The 15,186-nt window shown below is 40.9% G+C and overlaps 1 pseudogene; it reads left to right on the plus strand.

Annotated features, from left to right (window-relative positions):
• Positions 1–749: 749 nt before the first annotated feature.
• On the plus strand, positions 750–847 carry LOC129640512 (uncharacterized; annotated as a pseudogene).
• Positions 848–15,186: the final 14,339 nt, after the last annotated feature.

Here is a 15,186-nt window from a genome sequence, read left to right on the forward strand (position 1 = left end):
TTCTGGTATTGAGCTGCATGAGATGCTTGTATAGTTTGGAGATTAATTCTTTGCTAGTTGTTTTGTTTGCTGTTATTTTCTCCCATTCTGAAGGCTGCCTTTTCACGTTGCTTATAGTTTCCTTCATTGTGCAAAAGCTTTTAAGTTTAATTAGGTCCCACTTGTTTATTTTTGCTGTTATTTCCATTACTCTGGGAGGTGGGTAATAGAGGATCTTGCTATGATTTATGTCAGAGAGTGTTCTGCCTGTGTTTTCCTCTAGGAGCTTTATAGTTTTTGGTCTTACATTTAGATCTTTAATCAATTTTGAGTTTGTTTTTGTGTATGGTGTTAGAAAGTGTTCTAGTTTCATTCTTCTACAGGTGGTTGACCAGTTTTCCCAGAACCACTTGTTAAAGAGATTGTCTTTTCTCCATTGCATATTTTTGCCTCCTTTGTCAAAGATAAGGCATCCATATGTGCATGGATTCATCTCTGGGCTTTCTGCTTTGTTCCATTGATCTATATTTCTGCCAGTACCATACTGTCTTGATGACTGTAGCTTTGTAGTATAGTCTTAAGTCAGACAGGTTGATTTCTCCAGTTCCATTCTTCTTTCTCAAGATTGCTTTGGCTGTTCGAGGTTTTTTGTGTTTCCATACAAATTGTGAAATTATTTGTTCTAGTTCTGTAAAAAATACCATTGGTAGCTTGATCGGGATTGCATTGAATCTATAGATTGCTTTGGGTAGTATACTCATTTTCACTATATTGCTTCTTGGCCTTTTGGCTAAGATCAAGTGTAGTATCTGTCTTCAGGCTGACTTCTGTTTGATCCAGCAGGAAAAAACTTCTCCTCTGAGCCCCTGTCTCTGGCAGGAATCCTCTGAAGGATAGCCTGAGGCAAGGATCTGGTGTCTCCTGATGGACTGGTAGGGTATGAGAGAGAAGGCAGGAAGTCACAGGGTTGGGATCTCAGGGCAGGTCCACCAAGGAGGGTGGCTCAATTACCTCCCATGGGGCACTCCTGAGAGCTGGCCTTTCCCTGGCAGAGAGGTGGGCAGGGGGTGGTGAGGGACATAAAACCCATGCATTTTTGGATCTCTGGGTGTGCATTCACAGAGATAGATGGAAGGGGAACATAAAATGGGTAGGACAAGGCTACTGTCTGCTGAAGCTCTCTCTGCAGGTTCCACAGAAAATGTTTTATCCATCTCTGTACCTGGTGTGGTGCATAGTAGGAATTCAATATACATTTGTTGGATGGAAGAAATTGCTATTCTATTTTCCACAGACAACACAGCAAACTGAGTCTGATTCTGCTCCTGTAAAGGGGTGGTGTTAAGATTTTCCTCCTTACCGCTTTTGGAGACTATCAGACACACTGCTTCCCACCATTGATTTCTTTTCAGCTGAGATTTGTGCAAAACCAATGAAGGAGGAGCTACGTTTATTATTTGTTTGCAACACATTCCAGTGAATGCTTTGGTATTCAAAATCCACTGTACTTTTGCCTCATTTATTTCTAAGAGAGAAGTCAGGAGATATTCTTTGCCCTTTAAGTAATGGACATGGGAAGTCAACAAAAATACATTTAAAAACACATGCATTCACTTTTCATTTGTCCGAGTTCAAAATTAGATGTTTCTCCTCCATTATCTCATAAAAGCGTGTGATTTATGAAAGAAACTGAAGCGAGTGTCATTAAAACTGATTACCCTAAGTGAACAGTGATGTATTTGTGGGTATGCAATGTGATTATGATGTTAGTGAGAGTAATCTAATGATCAGAGGGATAATGTGATTTTGTGGTGTTGATAAAAGACTAAAAACAGAAGCCCTTGGTGAAATCGCACCTCTGATCTGAAACAGGCCCCAAATGACGACAAAAAGGACATTTGTTTTGACACCACTCATGGACCTACTGCCCAGGAAGACAGTGCCCTCAGACTGCCCCAGCTGCTTAGAGTCCAGTCTCTTGCAGATCTTGGAAACTGGGAGAGAGAAGGGAGCACACAGAAGGAAGGGGAAAGAATTTTCTCTGAGAGAGGCCTTCTCCACAGATGCTCCCAGTGCCACCAGAAGTCACCACCTGCTCCTTCTTTGGTGCCTGGCGCCCTCCATCCCTCTGCAACCCCTTTGGTCTGGGTCTCGCCACATCAGTGGTCCTCCTCCTCCTCCTTGTGCATCATCACTTTCTCACTCAGCTGTGGATCCTCCACCTCTCAGCATTTCTCAGCTTTGAAAATGACACCGTCCATCCTCCCTCCTTACATCCCCCACTGAATGAGTAGGACATGTACCCTGACCTTATTCCCTCTCCTGCCTTGCTGCCCCCTGCCTCCTAACTCCTCTGAATATGGATCTGATCCTCCTATTGTACTGGCCTGAACTGATATGACGCAAATTATTAAATGCAACTGCTTCTTGTTTCTCCATTATATCTAAGCTCTCAGAGCATTTGATGACTTCTTGAAATTCTCTCTGCATATGCATCCCCAATATTTCCGTCTCCTGGCCTCTGCTTACTCTCTAACAACCCCCTTCTCCACCTTCTGCTGCCTACGTGTGGGCCGATTGAAGACTTTGGCCTCACCATTCCTCTTGTCTCCCTTAGAGATGCCTTTTTTTCCCCCCACGACTTAGATGACCACCGCTCTGCAGCTGCCTTTGAAATCTAGGACTCCAACCAATCACGTTGCTCCTGGCTTCCATTCCCATCAGCACTCAGATATAATTCCCTCTTTGCTCTTTGCCCTCTGCTTCTGTGGCATGGTTCACTGCAGTGCTAGGCATTTTTCCATGACATCCAAAGTGAGAAGAGCCAGATAAAACCAGGCTCAACATTTAGCTCTGCCACACACTTCCTGTCTGACCTGGACAAGTTTCCTATACAGTCTGAACTCCCATTTACAGAACCAAAAATAATAACTCATTGTTGCCTTGCATGGTTGTTGTGAAAATTAAAAGCATTGATGATCATCACCTGGCCCAAAATAATTATTTCTTATGTTTTAGCTGTTATTATTAATGTACCCAGTGAATGTTTTATTCCCTGGCTTTATTCCCTGGTGGCTCAGTGTTAAAGAAACCACCTGCCAATGCAGGGGATGCAGGTTCGACCCCTAGGTCAGGAACATTCCCTGGAGGAGGAAATGGCAACCCACTCCAGTATTCTTGCCTGGAGAATCCCATGGACAGAGAAGCCTGGTGGGCTACAGTCCATGGGGTCACAAAGAGTTGGACATGACTGAACAACTAATCAACAATAATAACAACAAAATGTTTATTGAATGATGGGGATGCTTCAGGTACTGTTGCAGGAAGGTGAGATGGGACAGGAGGTTTGAAGACTTCTCACATCCTACAATATCAAGCACAGACACCTCCTCCATAGGGACCAATGCAGCACAATGAAGATGACCAACCTTCATAAAATATTACTTTTTTTAATGTTTGTTACTACAGAAAGCATCCAGTTTAATCCCATTACTGTATATAAACTACTGTATACAAACCCCATTTTGAGGTTATTCCAGTTTTTGTTTACTTAAATAGAAAACAATTACCTCAGTGAAAACTGCACAGACAGAATGTGCTCTTAGGGAAGGAAATCATTATTTGATTCTCCTGAAATTAAAGCACATTCTACTCCCCAACTCAGCCAGGTTACCTTCTGGGAGATAACAGGCTTTTTGTCTTAAGTAACTTTCTCACACAAATCAAGCAGTCAGCTTCCAACAGGATTTTCCACCAGTGGGAGAGGGAGTCAGTACTCTGATTGGCAGTTTGTCTTTGCTTCATTGACTGCTCTGGTTTGTTGTTACCTAAGCTCATTTTTTAAACAAATCTTTTCTTTTGTGATAGTTTTATATTTACAGAGAAGTTGCAGAGTTCCTGTACACCCGTCATCCAGTTCTCCCTAATGTTAGCATCTTACATAACAATGGTACATTTGTCAAAGCTAAGAAATTAATGTTGATAAATTAGTATTCATTAAACTACAGACTTTATTCAGATCTCCTTAGTTTTTCCACAAGTGTCTCTTTTTTATTCTAGGATCCAATTCAGGATACCATATTGCATTCAGTCACTATGTCAGTTTAATACATATTCCATTGATATTGCATAAAGTCAGATAATTACTCTCAAAAGGTTCTGTGCCCCAGAACAGTATAAAAAACCTGGGAGAGTCAATGTAGGGTGGAGAAAACTGATGAAAATGGAATTTAGGCCCATCATCCAAATAAGCAAAATTAGTTGGAAAAAATTTTCTCAGATAGTGCCAAAGTGAAAGGTTAAACATTTGGTTTCTTCCTTCTCCTCCCAGCCCAGAACTTTCTCTAGTTTTGCCTCCCCTGGGAGGTTGAGCTCTAGTTGTGTTGCAGGAAGGAAGCCAATTCTGACTCCATGTTGGAACTGTTTCTTTGATTTGCTTTTCATTGCTTTTGTTATTATAATCATACAGAATAGTTTGCCTTAGAGAATCATGCCCCTCGGCCTGACTGGTAAACTAATGTTCCTTTGTTCAGAACCCTACCCACATGCGGATGGCAGGAAGGAAGAAATTAACACATCCTCTGCCTGAGGCTTGCCATTCTAGGAGATATTTGCAAGATTAATAGCCTTTTTTCTTTGCTTCCTCACCTCCCCCATCTTTAATCTATACAAGAACCTGGCATCCAGACCCCAATAAGATGGTTATTTTGAGGTGCTAGCCTGCCATCTTCTCAGTCTTCTGGCTCCCCAGTTAAAGTCTTTTCCTTGTCTCAACATCTTGTCTCTCAGATTCATTGGTCTATCGTGTGGAAAGCAGAGCGAGCTTGGACTCGGTAACAGTTGTACCTCCACATTTCAGTTTTGACTGTTAAGCAGTTACCTGATTCACCTTCAAATTGGGAGAAACAAAGAGTTGTGTTCATCTTTTCTGGAAACTCAGCTGTGTGACCTTGAGCAAGTCCATTTAGCCTTTCTTGGCCTCAGTCCCCCAGCTGCACAAGCTGAGGTTTGTCAGTGGTTGACAAGGGCTGGTCAGTGGATCTGTCATATCAGAATCAGCTGGAAAGTTTGTTGCAGTGCTGATTTGCAGATCCTGCCCAACTTATGAATATCTGGGCAGTTGGACCTGAGGCTCTCTATTTTCACACACACACACACACACACATACAGTTACCACGGGTGATGTGGGTACACAGCAGACTCTGGGGCGCATGGGGTTAAACAAACTGCATGCTTGCATGGGTTTGTTAGGTAGGTAGAGCAGGAAAAAGGAGTCCAAAATGGTGGTGGCTAAAAGACAAAGAAAGGGAAAAGCTTGCGAAAACTGAATAAAAGAAAATCCATGGACTGGAGTGAGAATTTCAGGTAAAACAAACACGCCCCCTTCTTGGCCAGCCCAATTTGCATAAGGCAGGCTCAAGTAAGGGAGGAGACAAACATATAAGAAGAGGAAGCCAAGACAGATTGAGGCCTCTCCTTTGGGGTCTGCCCACCCTCATGCTTCAAGGGTCTACTATCCTTTGCTTGCCAAATAAAACTGAGCTGTAACAGAGCTGTAATACTGGTCTGCCATTTCAAATCTTTCCTGTCTCAAGACAGAACTGAGGAAATTACACACTCCCGCGACATATCTGGTGCCATGACTCGGATTTAACCTGGCTGAAACAACCTCAGCTCAGCCCCAGCAAGGCGAAACCAAGCACAGCAGAAGCCCAACTTGGCGAAAGCTCATGTGGTGGAAGCTGAATGCAAAGGAAATCCAGTGCAGGAGGAGCTAAGATGGCAGAGGAGTAGGATGGGGAGAACACTTTCTCCCCCACAAATTCATCAAAAGAACATTTAAATGCCAAGTAAATTCCACAAAACAACTTCTGAATGCCAGCAGAGGACATCAGGCACCCAGAAAAGCAACCCAAGTCTTCGAAAGGAGGTAGGAAAAAATATAAAAGACAAAAAAAGAGACAAAAGAGGGAGGGACGGAGTTCCGTCCCGGGAAGGGAGTCTTAAAAAGAGAGAAGTTTCCAAACACCAGGAAACCTTCTCACTGCCAAATCTGTGCCAAGCCTTGGAAGCACAGAGGGCAACATAACAGGGAGGAAAAATAAATAAACAATTAAATCCCGCATATTGCGAGCCCTACGGTAACTCCCCCAGTGGAGAAGCAGCGCAGACGCCTGCACATGCCACTAGCAAGTGGGGGCTGGGCAGGGAGGCGCGGCACTGGCTGCATCACTTAAAGATCTGGCCTGAATACCCTGAGCGCTATTTGAGCGAAATAATTTGGGCTAGCAAACCAGACTGTGGGATATCTACCACGCAAAAAGCCAGCCCTAACCTAAGACACCGCCAGGCCCGTGCACAGAACAAAGGACTGAACAGAGATAGCCGGCGGCAGACCATCCCCCTCCGGTGACAGGCAGCCAGAGCCGGAAGGGGGCAATCGCAGCCCCAGAGAGACATTATCTATAAAACTGTAAGCAGGCTTCTTTGCTAACTAAAACTTCTTGGGGGTCTGGACGGTCAACATCTGCCTGAGAAGGTGCACCGGTTGCACACCTAGATAACCGAGCGGTGGGGAGGCGATAAGTCACAGCAATTGCCTGTGCCAAACACCTCATCACCTGAGCTGCTCGGATCTGGGAAGGGCACAAAACGCAGGCCCAACCGAGTCTGTGCCTCTGAGGACTACCCGAGTGCCTGAACCTGAGCGGCTTGGACCTGGGAAGTGCAGGCAGCCCAGGGTGGGCCACGGATGGTTCCCGGCAGAGCAACCTAGAGCCTGAGCAGCGTGGGCAGGGAGGCCACATGCGCCGTGAACGGGGGCAGACCCAGTGTGGCTGAGGCACTGCGAGCACACGCCAGTGTTATTTGTTTGCAGCATCCCTCCCTACCTCCCCACAGTGCAACTGAACAAGTGAGCCTAAAAAAAAAAAAAAGTCCTCCACCGTCCCCTTTGTGTCAGGGCGGAAACCAGACACCGAAGAGACCAGCAAACAGAAGAAGCTATAACAGAGGGAACCGCCTTGGAAGCTACAGGCAACAGATTAAAACCCTGTGGTTAGTACCAACTACATAGGAAGGGGCCTATAGATCTTGAGAAATATAAGTCGGACCAAGGAACTAGCCAAAAATGAACTGAACCCACAATACTCACAACAAAACCAGAGAAAGTCCTAGATATATTTTTACTATTTTTATGATCATTCTTTCTTTCTTTTTATTTTTCTTTAATTTTTTAAAAAAAAATTTTAAGTCCTCTATTATTCCTTTAATTTTCACTTTTATAACTGATTACTTTGCAAAAAAAAAAGAAGACCCTATTTTTTTTAAAGCAAACTTCATATATATATTTTTTATAATTTTTTGAACTTTTTTTTTCTTTTCTTTAACATTGTATTTTTGAAATTCCAAACTCTACTCTAGATTTTTAATTTTAGCTTTTTGTTATTTGTTATCAATTTTGTACCTATAGTTTTTTTAATAATTTCTGTGACCCTTTTTTATTTTTCTTTTTCTCTGTTTCTTTCTCTTCTTCTTTTAAATAACATTGTATATCTGAAATTCCAAACTCTACTCTAGATTTTTAATTTATGCTTTTTGGTATTTGTTATCAATTTTGTACCTGTATTTTCTTTATAATTTATGTGACTTTGTTTTTGTTGTTGTTTTTTTTTTCCTCCCTCTTACTTTTTCTTCTTCTTTTTTTAACATTGTATTTTTGAAATTCCAAACTCTACTCTAGATTTTTAACTTTTGCTTTTCAGTATTAGTTATCAATTTTGTACCTATATTTTCTTTATAATTTTTGCGACCTTGTTTGTTTTTGTTTGTTCGTTTTTTCTCTCTCTTTTCCTTCTTTTCTTTAACATCGTATCTTTGAAATTCCAAACTCTACTCTAGATTTTTAATTTTTGCTTTTATGTATTTGTTACCAATTTTTTACCTTTAAGAACCCAATCTTCAGTACCCATTTTTCACTAGGGAGTGAAATTACTGGCTTGACTGCTCTCTCTCCCTTTGGACTCTCCTTTTTCTCCACCAGGTCGCCTGTGTCTCCTCCCTAACCCCTCTCTACTCTACCCAACTCTGTGAATTTCTGTGTGTTCCAGATGGTGGAGAACACTTAGGGAACTGATTTCTGGCTGGATCTGTCTCCCTCCTTTTCATTCCCCCCTTTTACCCTCCTGGCCACCTCTGTCACCTTCCTCCTTCTTCTCTTCTCTGTATAACTCTGTGAACAACTCTGAGCGGTCCAGTTGTGGAGTGCACATAAGGAAGAGATTACTGGATAGCCCACTCTCTCCTCTATCGATTCCACCTCATCTCATTAGGGTCACCTTTAACTCCCTCCTCCCTCTTCTCTTCTCCATGTAATGCTGTGAACCTCTTTAGGTGATCCTCACGGTAGAGAAACTTTTCATCTTTAACGTAGATGTTTTATCAATGGTGCTGTATAGAAGGAGAAGCTTTGAAACTACAGTAAAAAATAAGACCGATAACTGGAAACAGGAGGCTTAAGTCCAAACCCTGATTCCAGGGAACTCCTGACTCCAAGGAACATTAATTGACAGGAGCTCATCAAATGCCTCCATACCTGCACTGAAACCAAGCACCACACAAGGGCCAACAAGTTCCAGGGCAAGACATACCAAACAAATTCTCCAGCAACAAGGAACACAGCCCTGAGCTCCAAGATACAGGCAGCCCAAAGTCACCCCAAAACCATAGACATCCCATAACTCATTACTGGACATTTCATTGCACTCCAGAGAGAAGAAATACAGCTCCACCCACCAGAACACCGACACAAGCTTCCCTAACCAAGAAACCTTGACAAGCCACCTGTACAAACCCACACAGAGTGAGGAAATGCCACAATAAAGAGAACTCCACAAACTGCCAGAATACATAAAGGACACCCCAAACTCAGCAATTTAAACAAGATGAAGAGACAGAGGAATACCCAGCAGATAAAGGAACAGGATAAATGCCCACCAAACCAATACATAAAGGACACCCCAAACTCAGCAATTTAAACAAGATGAAGAGACAGAGGAATACCCAGCAGATAAAGGAACAGGATAAATGCCCACCAAACCAAACAAAAGAGGAAGAGATAGGGAATCTACCTGATAAAGAATTCCAAATAATGATAGTGAAATTGATCCAAAATCTTGAAATCAAAATGGAATCACAGATAAATAGCCTGGAGACAAGGATTGAGAAGATGCAAGAAAGGTTTAACAAGGACCTAGAAGAAATAAAAGAGAGCCAATATATAATGAATAATGCAATAAATGAAATTAAAAACACTCTGGAGGCAACAAATAGTAGAATAACAGAGGCAGAAGATAGGATTAGTGAATTAGAAGATAGAATGGTAGAAATAAATGAATCAGAGAGGATAAAAGAAAAACGAATTAAAAGAAATGAGGACAATCTCAGAGACCTCCAGGACAATATTAAACACTACAACATTCGAATCATAGGGGTCCCAGAAGAAGAAGACAAGAAGAAAGACCATGAGAAAATACTTGAGGAGATAATAGTTGAAAACTTCCCTAAAATGGGGAAGGAAATAATCACCCAAGTCCAAGAAACCCAGAGAGTCCCAAACAGGATAAACCCAAGGCGAAGCACCCCAAGACACATATTAATCAAGTTAACAAAGATCAAACACAAAGAACAAATATTAAAAGCAGCAAGGGAAAAACAACAAATAACACACAAGGGAATTCCCATAAGGATAACAGCTGATCTTTCAATAGAAACTCTTCAAGCCAGGAGGGAATGGCAAGACATACTTAAAGTGATGAAAGAAAATAACCTGCAGCCGAGATTATTGTACCCAGCAAGGATCTCATTCAAGTATGAAGGAGAAATCAAAAGCTTTTCAGACAAGCAAAAGCTGAGAGAATTCACCACCACCAAACCAGCTCTCCAACAAATACTAAAGGATATTCTCTAGACAGGAAACACAAAAACGGTGTATAAAATCGAACCCAAAACAATAAAGTAAATGGCAACGGGATCATACTTATCAGTAATTACCTTAAACGTAAATGGGTTGTATGCCCCAACCAAAAGACAAAGACTGGCTGAATGGATACAAAAACAAGACCCATACATATGTTGTCTACAAGAGACCCACCTCAAAACAGGGGACACATACAGACTGAAAGTGAAGGGCTGGAAAAAGATTTTCCATGCAAATAGGGACCAAAAGAAAGCAGGAGTAGCAATACTTATATCAGATAAAATAGACTTTAAAACAAAGGCTGTGAAAAGAGACAAAGATGGTCACTACATAATGATCAAAGGATCAATCCAAGAAGAAGATATAACAATTATAAATATATATGCACCCAACACGGGAGCACCGCAATATGTAAGACAAATGCTAACGAGTATGAAAGGAGAAATTAACAATAACACAATAATAGTGGGAGACTTTAATACCCCACTCACACCTATGGATAGATCAACTAAACAGAAAATTAACAAGGAAACACAAACTTTAAATGATACAATAGACCAGTTAGACCTAATTGATATCTATAGGACATTTCATCCCAAAACAATGAATTTCACCTTTTTCTCAAGCACACATGGAACCTTCTCCAGGATAGATCACATCCTGGGCCATAAATCTAGCCTTGGTAAATTCAAAAAAAATAGAAATCATTCCAAGCATTTTTTCTGACCACAATGCAGTAAGATTAGATCCCAATTACAGGAGAAAAACTATTAAAAATTCCAACATATGGAGGCTGAACAACACGCTGCTGAATAACCAACAAATCACAGAAGAAATCAAAAAAGAAATCAAAATTTGCATAGAAACGAATGAAAATGAAAACACAACAACCCAAAACCTATGGGACACTTTAAAAGCAGTCCTAAGGGGAAAGCTCATAGCAATATAGGCATACCTCAAGAAACAAGTCAAATAAATAACCTAACCCTACACCTAAAGCAACTAGAAAAGGAAGAAATGAAGAACCCCAGGGTTAGTAGAAGGAAAGAAATCTTAAAAATTAGGGCAGAAATAAATGCAAAAGAAACAAAAGAGACCATAGCAAAAATCAACAAAGCCAAAAGCTGGTTCTTTGAAAGGATAAATAAAATTGACAAACCATTAGCCAGACTCATCAAGAAACAAAGGGAGAAAAATCAAATCAATAAAATTAGAAATGAAAATGGAGAGATCACAACAGACAACACAGAAATACAAAGGATCATAAGAGACTACTATCAACAATTATATGCCAATAAAATGGACAACAAGGAAGAAATGGACAAATTCTTAGAAAAGTACAACTTTCCAAAACTCGACCAGGAAGAAATAGAAAATCTTAACAGACCCATCACAAGCACAGAAATTGAAACTGTAATCAAAAATCTTCCAGCAAACAAAAGCCCAGGTCCAGACGGCTTCACAGCTGAATTCTACCAAAAATTTAGAGAACAGCTAACACCTATCCTGCTCAAACTCTTCCAGAAAATTGCAGAGGAAGGTAAACTTCCAAACTCATTCTATGAGGCCACCATCACCCTAATACCAAAACCTGACAAAGATGCCACAAAAAAAGAAAACTACAGGCCAATATCACTGATGAACATAGATGCAAAAATCCTTAACAAAATTCTAGCAATCAGAATCCAACAACACATTAAAAAGATCATACACCATGACCAAGTGGGCTTTATCCCAGGGATGCAAGGATTCTTCAATATCCACAAATCAATCAATGTAATACACCACATTAACAAATTGAATAATAAAAACCATATGATTATCTCAATGGATGCAGAGAAAGCCTTTGACAAAATTCAACATCCATTTATGATAAAAACTCTCCAGAAAGCAGGAATAGAAGGAACATACCTCAACATAATAAAAGCTATATATGACAAACCCACAGCAAACATTATCCTCAATGGTGAAAAATTGAAAGCGTTTCCTCTAAAGTCAGGAACAAGACAAGGGTGCCCACTTTCACCATTACTATTCAACATAGTTTTGGAAGTTTTGGTCACAGCAATCAGAGCAGAAAAAGAAATAAAAGGAATCCAAATTGGAAAAGAAGCAGTAAAACTCTCAGTTTGCAGATAACATGATCCTCTACATAGAAAACCCTAAAGACTCCACCAGAAAATTACTAGAACTAATCAATGACTATAGTAAAGTTGCAGGATATAAAATCAACACCCAGAAATCCCTTGCATTCCTATACACTAATAATGAGAAAACAGAAAGAGAAATTAAGGAAACAATTCCATTCACCATTGCAACGGAAAGAATAAAATACTTAGGAATATATCTACCTAAAGAAACTAAAGACCTATATATAGAAAACTATAAAACACTGGTGAAAGAAATCAAAGAGGACACTAATAGATGGAGAAATATACCATGTTCATGGGTTGGAAGAATCAATATAGTGAAAATGAGTATATGACCCAAAGCAATCTATAGATTCAATGCAAGCCCTATCAAGCTACCAACGGTATTCTTCACAGAGCTAGAACAAATAATTTCACAATTTGTATGGAAATACAAAAAACCTCGAATAGCCAAAGCTATCTTGAGAAAGAAGAATGGAACTGGAGGAATCAACCTACTGACTTCAGGCTCTATTACAAAGCCACAGTTATCAAGACAGTATGGTACTGGCACAAAGACAGAAATATAGATCAATGGAACAAAATAGAAAGCCCAGAGATAAATCCACACACATATGGACACCTTATCTTTGACAAAGGAGGCAAGAATATACAATGGATTAAAGACAATCTCTTTAACAAGTGGTGCTGGGAAAACTGGTCAACCACTTGTAAAAGAATGAAACTAGAACACTTTCTAACACCATACACAAAAATAAACTCAAAATGGATTAAAGATCTGAACATAAGACCAGAAACTATAAAACTCCTAGAGGAGAACATAGGCAAAACACTCTCCGACATACATCACAGCGGGATCCTCTATGACCCACCTCCCAGAATATTGGAAATAAAAGCAAAAATAAACAAATGGGACCTAATTAAACTTAAAAGCTTCTGCACATCAAAGGAAACTATTAGCAAGGTGAAAAGGCAGCCTTCAGAATGGGAGAAAATAATAGCAAATGAAGCAACTGACAAACAACTAATCTCAAAAATATACAAGCAACTCTTACAGCTCAACTCCAGAAAAATAAATGACCCAATCAAAAAATGGGCCAAAGAACTAAATAGACATTTCTCCAAAGAAAACATACAGATGGTGAACAAACACATGAAAAGATGCTCAACATCACTCATTATCAGAGAAATGCAAATCAAAACCACTATGAGGTACCATTTCACGCCAGTCAGAATGGCTGTGATCCAAAAGTCTACAAGCAATAAATGCTGGAGAGGGTGTGGAGAAAAGGGAACCCTCTTACACTGTTGGTGGGAATGCAAACTAGTACAGCCACTATGGAGAACAGTGTGGAGATTCCTTAAAAAACTGGAAATAGAACTGCCTTATGATCCAGCAATCCCACTGCTGGGCATACACACTGAGGAAACCAGAAGGGAAAGAGACACGTGTACCCCAATGTTCATCGCAGCACTGTTTATAATAGCCAGGACATGGAAGCAACCTAGATGTCCATCAGCAGATGAATGGATAAGAAAGCAGTGGTACATATACACAATGGAGTACTACTCAGCCATTAAAAAGAATACATTTGAATCAGTTCTAATGAGGTGGATGAAACTGGAGCCTATTATACAGAGTGAAGTAAGCCAGAAAGAAAAACACCAATACAGTATACTAACGCATATATATGGAATTTAGAAAGATGGTAACAATAACCCTGTGTATGAGACAGCAAAAGAGACACTGATGTATAGATCAGTCTTATGGACTCTGTGGGAGAGGGAGAGGGTGGGGAGAGTTGGGAGAATGGCATTGAAACATGTATAATATCATGTATGAAACGAGTCGCCAGTCCAGGTCTGATGCACGATACTGGAGGCTTGGGGCTGGTGCACTGGGGCGACCCAGAGGGAGGGTATGGGGAGGGAGGAAGGAGGAGGGTTCAGGATGGGGAACACAGGTATACCTGTGGCGGATTCATTTTGATATTTGGCAAAACTAATACAATATTGTAAAGTTTAAAAATAAAAAAAATAAAGAAATCCAGTGCAGTGGAAATGACAAGAAGCCCAGCATGCTGGAAACTGGGACAGCAAAAACAAACTCGGCAGAAAGCTCATATGGCTCAATCTCAGATTCCAGAAGACCTCCAATTAAGGTAGGAGGTCCTTACTCCTATGGCTGGAAGGACATATGGCTAACAATATCTTAATTCCTTTACAGTCTCTCATTTCTTATTTCCTTGAACCCCTTGTGAACAGGCGAGTGGCATACAACTGAATGACTCTAGCAGGGGCTACTCCCCAGTGTGTCTCGAAGGCTCCACTATCTGCTGTGCCCTAGTAGCTGTTGCCCAAGTGTGTGAGGGTTCTTCTGTCCTTAACCTCCTTTGTGCCAAGGATCAGGCCAATGAAAATTGTGGGTGCAGGTCAGGCATTTAGCAGTTTTTCTGGCAAGTTATGAAAGGGGTTCCTCAGCACGTTTTTCCCACTGCTTTTTCCTCCCATCCTTCAGCTCCTCTCTCCACTGTTTGATTGGGCAGGTCATCATCTTTCCATTTCTAAAAATTGTATTTGAAACCGTTTACCTAAGATTGGGACTCAAACCCACATGGCAGGACTTTGTGCTATGCTTAGTCACTCAGTCGTGTCCAACCAGGACTTGAGCCTGGCCAAAGCCCATGGTGCCTGGTTTCAGGACCTAGTGAAGCTCAGGTTCTTGATGTCTCATTGCAAAAAGAATTCAGTGAGACACAGTGATAGGTAAGAGGTAGATTTGTTTGGATTCAGAGAGAAGCACAGTCCACAGAGTGTGTGCCATCACAGAGGGTGTATGTGGTGGCCATGAAATGCGTGGTTAGTTTTTGCGAGCTGGGTGAATTCATATGTTAATGAGTGGGAAGATCATTCCAACAATTGGGGAACCACCCACTTCTTGGTCTTTTGATAGTGCCTTGAAACTGTCATGGCACCTCTGGGTCTGTCATTTAGCTTGCAGATTGAGGATCAAGGCTTAGTTGAATTTGACTTGTCTGCCATCTTGGACCCACTTGATTTTAATGGGTTTGTGTTATGACC

Source organism: Bubalus kerabau, chromosome X (assembly GCF_029407905.1).
Source record: "Bubalus kerabau isolate K-KA32 ecotype Philippines breed swamp buffalo chromosome X, PCC_UOA_SB_1v2, whole genome shotgun sequence".
In the NCBI taxonomy this organism is placed as follows: Eukaryota; Metazoa; Chordata; class Mammalia; order Artiodactyla; family Bovidae; genus Bubalus; species Bubalus kerabau.